A 6,330-nucleotide genomic window follows, 5' to 3' on the forward strand; every position below is an offset into this window, starting at 1 on the left:
TACTGAATCATGTTGTAGGGCTGTTCAGAAAAGTAAACGACAAAAATTAAACCTGGAAAAGTAGAGGACAAGAAAAATCTCTTTAAACTTAGAGCTTAAAATATTGCTGCTAAAATTAGAATTTAAAATTTTTTATTAATTCATTTAGTACAAAAAATAAAATTAAAATAAAAAAGAAAAAGTGAAATTAATCGAATTTTTAAAAAAATATGAAAAAGTACCTAAGTGGTACTTTTTAATATTAATTTTAGCATTAATATTTTAAGTTCAAATTTTAATGAGTTTTTTCTCGTCCTCTACTTTTCCAGGTTTAATTGTTAAGAATATTGTTAGTATGCGTCCGCATTTTTCATTGGCTAGTACTATTATCTGTTGCCATCATTGTGCCAGAAGCTCAATTCTACGCTTAAACCATTTGATTGATTTAGAGCAGGGTTTCTCAACGGGAGCCATATAGCTCCCTAGGGAGCCATGAAACATTTCTTGGGAGCCACAAAGCTAAGTTTGAAAAATAGGGAGCCACAGGAGCCTACGTGGGGTGCGGAGCACAGAAAATTTGGGAATCATAAAATATTAACATATATGTATGTATTTTTATTTGTAAAATGCACATTACACATATACATATAATGAACACGTGTATATGCGTTTATAATTACGATGGATCATAATGAAAGTATGCGTCCCTGAAAACTAAAAGAACATCTGGAGATTGCACGTAGAGATAAGAAAGACAAGCCACTAGATTTCTTCAAAAGGTTACGTGATGAGTTTTAGCGAAGGTTGACAGTGGATCAAATGTTCAGTCAAAAAGCAGCAAAAGTAAACAAAATAAGCCTCATACCATTGGTGAATCTTTGATCATGCCTGCAGTGGCTGTAGTGCTTTCAACAGTCATGGATCAGAGTCCACAAGAGGTTACTAGTGTTATTCCTCTGAGCAACTCATCAGATTCATGAAATGGCGGCTGATGTTGAATGTTAGTTAGTTTCAAAACTTAGGGTAAACGAGTTCTCGCTTCAAATAGATAAATCAACTCAACCTGATAATTTTGCTTTTTTAATGGCATTTGTTAGGTTTCTTAATGTTAACGATATATGTCAGGAATTGCTTTTTGCTTCGAAGTTAACGACCGACGCAAAAAGGGAATCCATCTTCAAAAAACTTGGAGCCTATTTTGAAGAGAACAACAGTCCATTGAAGAACATTGTGGCTTGTGTAACAGATGGCGTTGCTGCTATGATCGGAAGATATCGGGGATTCAGTGCTTACTTAAAAAAAGCTGTTCCTAATGTGCTTTGTGTGCACTGCGTTCTTCATTGACAGCATCTGGTTACCAAAGACATAGCAGGACGTTTGAATGATGCACTTATAAATGTTATCAAAGCTGTCAACTTGATAAAAAGAATTCACTGCAAGATCGCCTCTTTAAGCAATTATGTGAAAATAACGACAAAGAATTTGAACGACTTGTGTTGCATACTGAAGTCAGATGGCTATCCAAGGGTAATTGCCTGCATCGCTTTGTTGCACTTTGGGACACTGTTATCTCTTTTTTGAGTGAGACAGAACTTGGAGAGAAACTTGTTAATCTATTTGTGTGTGTGTGTGTGTGTGTGTGTGTGTGTTTGCGTGCGTGTGTGTGTATGTGTGTTCACCTCTACCGCTTGATAATTGGTGTTTCGTTCCCGTAAATTAGAGGTTCAGCAAATGAGAATGGTGTTGTAAGTACCAGGTTTTAAAAAATAAGTACTGGGGTCGATTCGTTCGACTAAAACCCTTCAAGATAGTGGCCCAGCACAGCTGTAGCCCAGAGTCTGAAACAAGATAAAAGATAATATACGAGGTAATGCTAAAAAGTTTCTGGCTTTAAGAGTGCTAAATCCTTACGCCTCCAATATCTTAGTACGGCTGATATTATCGACGATAGATAAATAATACACTGTAACTGTTATAACAATACAAAATAGAAACAGCGGCAGTAACGAACCAACATCTTTTACAAACTAAACAATCAATATTTCCAACACACTACTCGAACTGTAAACTGTACCCGAACTTCGAAGATCAAACTACGATGACTTTATTGAAACTACAAGGGTTAAACAAAGAGGGGACAATACAAGGGACAAATGGGGTCGGGGACTAATCGAATGATATTACATGAATAAATATATTATAATTTCGGATGAGAATTGAGAAACAAAAAAGTGAATGGACGCGGAATGAGTTTGACCTCACCAACCACATTCCTGCATTGAACCGTTTACTTAATCCGTTTTTTTTTTAACTTCGCTTAATTTGGTACTTACATACTCAACATTCACGCTACTTTATTCCGTACTTTTTTGCCGTCAAGCATTTCTTCTCCAGACATGCTTTCCCTCTTAGGTGATATAAAAAGAGGTTGACCAAAGCATAACCGGAAATGAAAGTGCCTGATGCGATATCTCTTCCACGCGTCTTCCATATCTTTCGCTATGGCTATTACGGCTAGAGAACAGAATTTCTCTTTTCCTTTTAGAGCAGATGGTAGAACGATCTTAATAATCGATTCAGCTGACAGCTGTGCTCTCCCCAGCTGTGACAGTGCTCGTTCAGTCGAAACTCGGACACTGTACGATTGCGTGCAGAACAGTTTCGTTGTTCTGCCCGCAACGTGGGCACATAGGCGAAACGGTGCCTCGCGAGTTTATCCCGAACTGGCAAGGCACTTCGGAAGCACAGCCAAGCCAGGGACTTCTGGAAATTGTCGATAGGTCCCGGGCCGAAAGTCCTTCGATGTGTCTGCCCTCGACGGGTCAGTCCGTCTACCATTTTTATCAATTATTAACAGTCTCTCGGAAATTTCCCATTTCATCGAAATATTTTGTTTTCAGTTATAAGTTTATTGGTTTGTTTTTATAATTTTAATATGAGTTAAGGTGCTATGCAGTGTTGTGATGTAATCGTTGTGAGTAATATTTGTGTGTTGATGTATATGCTTCATTAAGTCCTTGTTGTTTGTGTCTATGGCCGTGTATTTGATGATGTTTTCTGTTTGTTTGGTTTGAGGGCACTATACTTGTTTTTGGTGTGGAGTCGGTTGTGTTTTTGCTTGTTGTGATGTTTGTAATGTCTGTGGCATTTCTAGTGTTGCAGATGTTTGTAGTTGTGTTGGTTTCGTGGGTATATGTGATTTTTTGTTGGTTTTTGAGTCTTCTCACCTGAAAAGTTCGTTCTGAAGCACGCTTTACATTTTGCATTTGTTCTTTTCGTCTTCTTATGTATCCATTTTGGCAAGTTTTTCGAGTTGATTTCCTCGCAAAGCGAGTTTTCGCAGTTAGAGAAATATATAGCAGGGGAGGGGGTATGTCTTCACAAACATGTCTATATTTTTGTTTGTAGTCTGGTTGACTGGTGTTGGTAGGGCCTTTTTAGGTTGTGGTGGTATTGGCAATACTTTTTTCTCTGGATTGTGGTACTGATTTAAGCTGCTGCTGCTGTTGTTGAGTGTGTTTCTGCTGTTGGTCCCTTTTGGTGCTGCTATTGCGGTTTTTAGTGCAGCTGCATTTGGTACTGCTGCTGGTGGTGCTATTGTTGTCGATACTGATGCTTTTGTTGTTGATGTTTATGTTGTAACGAAGGCGTCGGCAGCAGCGATCTTCCTACTCTTTTTGCTGTGCGCAGAAAACTATTAGATGGCTTGAATCTCCACATATGTGGAATGCTACCCTTTTGCATCCAACTCCTATGAAAAGCTGTATATTATTTGGGAGGTTGATCAAGTCAGGGATAGCTTCAATCCTTTCTTAGTCTGTGTGGATCAAGAGTTCCAACTCTGTCCTTGACTAATTTTCCTTTCCGAGTCTCTGATCTTGTAAAATACAGAATTTATTTTCTACACTGTATACTACGTCCGCCACCAGCAGAGAAATATCTACTTCTGCTGGTACCTCTGCCACCTCTATCTTTACAATTCTCCGATAGCAGTTAATAGCTATTTAGTTTTGTTGAATTTTCTTTTGCTTCTTCCGTTTTAAACTTCACATCAATTGTGCCATAATGTCTTCCTCGACTTCTTGAAGCAGGTATTTACGCCTCAGATTGGTTTAAGACACTTTTAAATCTGAGTCCGCGTCTCTCGCTCACGTTACCCCATTTAGAATCCAACACATTTGTATGATATGGTTTTTCTTAAGGCTTCCTCTTGGATTTGTTTACAATGCGTTTTTGTAAATTTTCTACCATCTTTTGTGAGATTAGCTTTTGAATTCGTTAGTTTTTTTTTGTCTGATAAATAAACTGCCTGTAGTTTTATACACACAATCACGAACTCTTTTCCACTTTGTTTGCAAGCCTCGAGGTTTACGATTTATATTGTATTAAAGTTTGTGCTAGTGATGGTGGTGGCGGTTGAGTTTGTTTCAATGTTGGTCTCTTTGTTTTGTTTGTCACTATTGTGGTTAGTATATATTGCAGTCTGAGGTATAGTGGTAGAGGTAGTATTACTTTCACGTCTCTTTTAATTTGTGTTGTTTTGTCGATGTTGTCGTTATTATTGTTATCATTACATTGCTAAGTGTAGCAAGTAGTAAAGGGGACCTATTTTCGTAATGGCTCTTCGAAGAGCCATCTCCTCCCTTGATTTGAGAAGCCACAAAGTATTCTTTTTAAGTATATATATTTGCTTTAGCTTTATACACAGTCAAAATTAGCTTCAAAGGGATGAAAGTTTCACAGCGTCAACTAACGTCAGAAGTTGCTAGTTGGCTTAATACCAAAACGGTACGACAAAATCCAAAATTACTTAGCTGAAAACAAGAAAATTCGATAACATAATCGACGTATTCCGTTTGCAACAATAATGGTTTCAAATTTTTGGGACAAAACCAGCAATTTCGGGGGAGGGGATGAGTCGAATACATCGACCTCAAAAGGATAAAAGGCAAAGTCGGCCTCGGAGGAATTTGAAGTCAGAACGTAAAGACGGACGGAATGCCGCTAAGTATTTTGCCCTGCGTACTAACGATTCTGCCAGCTCGCTGCCTTTTTCACTCGCAATAATGATAATAATGATTTCAAATTTTGGAACAAGGCCAGCAATTTCGAGGGAAGTGGGTAAGTCGATTACATCAACCCAAGTGTTCAAAACTGGTACTTCTTTTATCATCTTCGAAAGGATGAAAGGCAAGGTTAACCGTGGCGGAATTTAAACTTAGAACGTAAACACGGACGAAATGCCGATAAGAATTTTGTCCAGCATGCTAACGATTCTGCCTGCACGCCACCTTACGTCAAAATGTAAAATTGATCAATAAAATAAATATCGCAATACCGCTAACTAGTATGTGTAACATTCAAGTTGGATACTTAAAATCCATCATCACAGGTGGCTCGTTGCAGATGACGAAAGCACAATGCATTCTCATTTTCGATGGATTCAGTTGTGGTTTATTCCACCAAGGCTAGCGGCGAATATGATGAATCATAACGAGAAGGTTTCACGCTGAGGGGTTTCCTCTGATCACTAGCATGAAAGTTGCTGACTACGTCAACTGGTTCTATTACTAACACAAGCTTTCAACCGTTTTGGTGCTACGCTAAAATACTGAAAAATTATCTTTGGCACAGTAATTGAACAAGTGATTAGAGACTTGCCTTAGTCTCCATCACTCCTTTTTCAAACAGTATAGTTGGTTTGACGTAACTAGCACTGATCTAGCTCTGCAATTGTAACAAGTAATTAGAGCCTCACCTTAGTGTCTGTCATTCCTTTTTTTAAAAGGTACGGTCGGTTTGACGTAACTAGCACTGATCCAGCTCTACCACTGTAACAGAGGTAGATGAAGCGAGTGAATTTCTAAGACTTGACAAAGATGATCCACATCTTCACGATTCACTGAATTGAAGTACCTCATCAAGTCGATAAAGATAACGTAAACATCCATTCTTTGCCCGACGTATTTCTTCTGAATCTTTCTCTTGTACCTATCATATCGACGTGAAGCCACCGACGATGTTTGAGACCACTTAGCGCATCCAGCAGATTTTATTTGAGGGTGCGATTCATCAGGCATATGCGTGTAACTAAATCCTGTATCTTACAAATAATGAACAGCAGCGAGAATACGGATTGTTGTCATAGTCAACATCACTCTTTTTTTTTTTTTTTAAGTAAATAACAGTAGTACTCGGTACTGGTTTGGGATCTTTTTTAAAACGGGGGCCACATTTTTCATTAATGTTTTACGTAGTGTTTTTGGTACCGAAAGACTTTCAAACTTCGTATACTTATCTATTTTGTGTTATAGAACAGAAAAATATTTTTGTATTCGAATTTATTTCATG

Source organism: Octopus bimaculoides, chromosome 1, assembly GCF_001194135.2.
Source record: "Octopus bimaculoides isolate UCB-OBI-ISO-001 chromosome 1, ASM119413v2, whole genome shotgun sequence".
Lineage (NCBI taxonomy): Eukaryota > Metazoa > Mollusca > Cephalopoda > Octopoda > Octopodidae > Octopus > Octopus bimaculoides.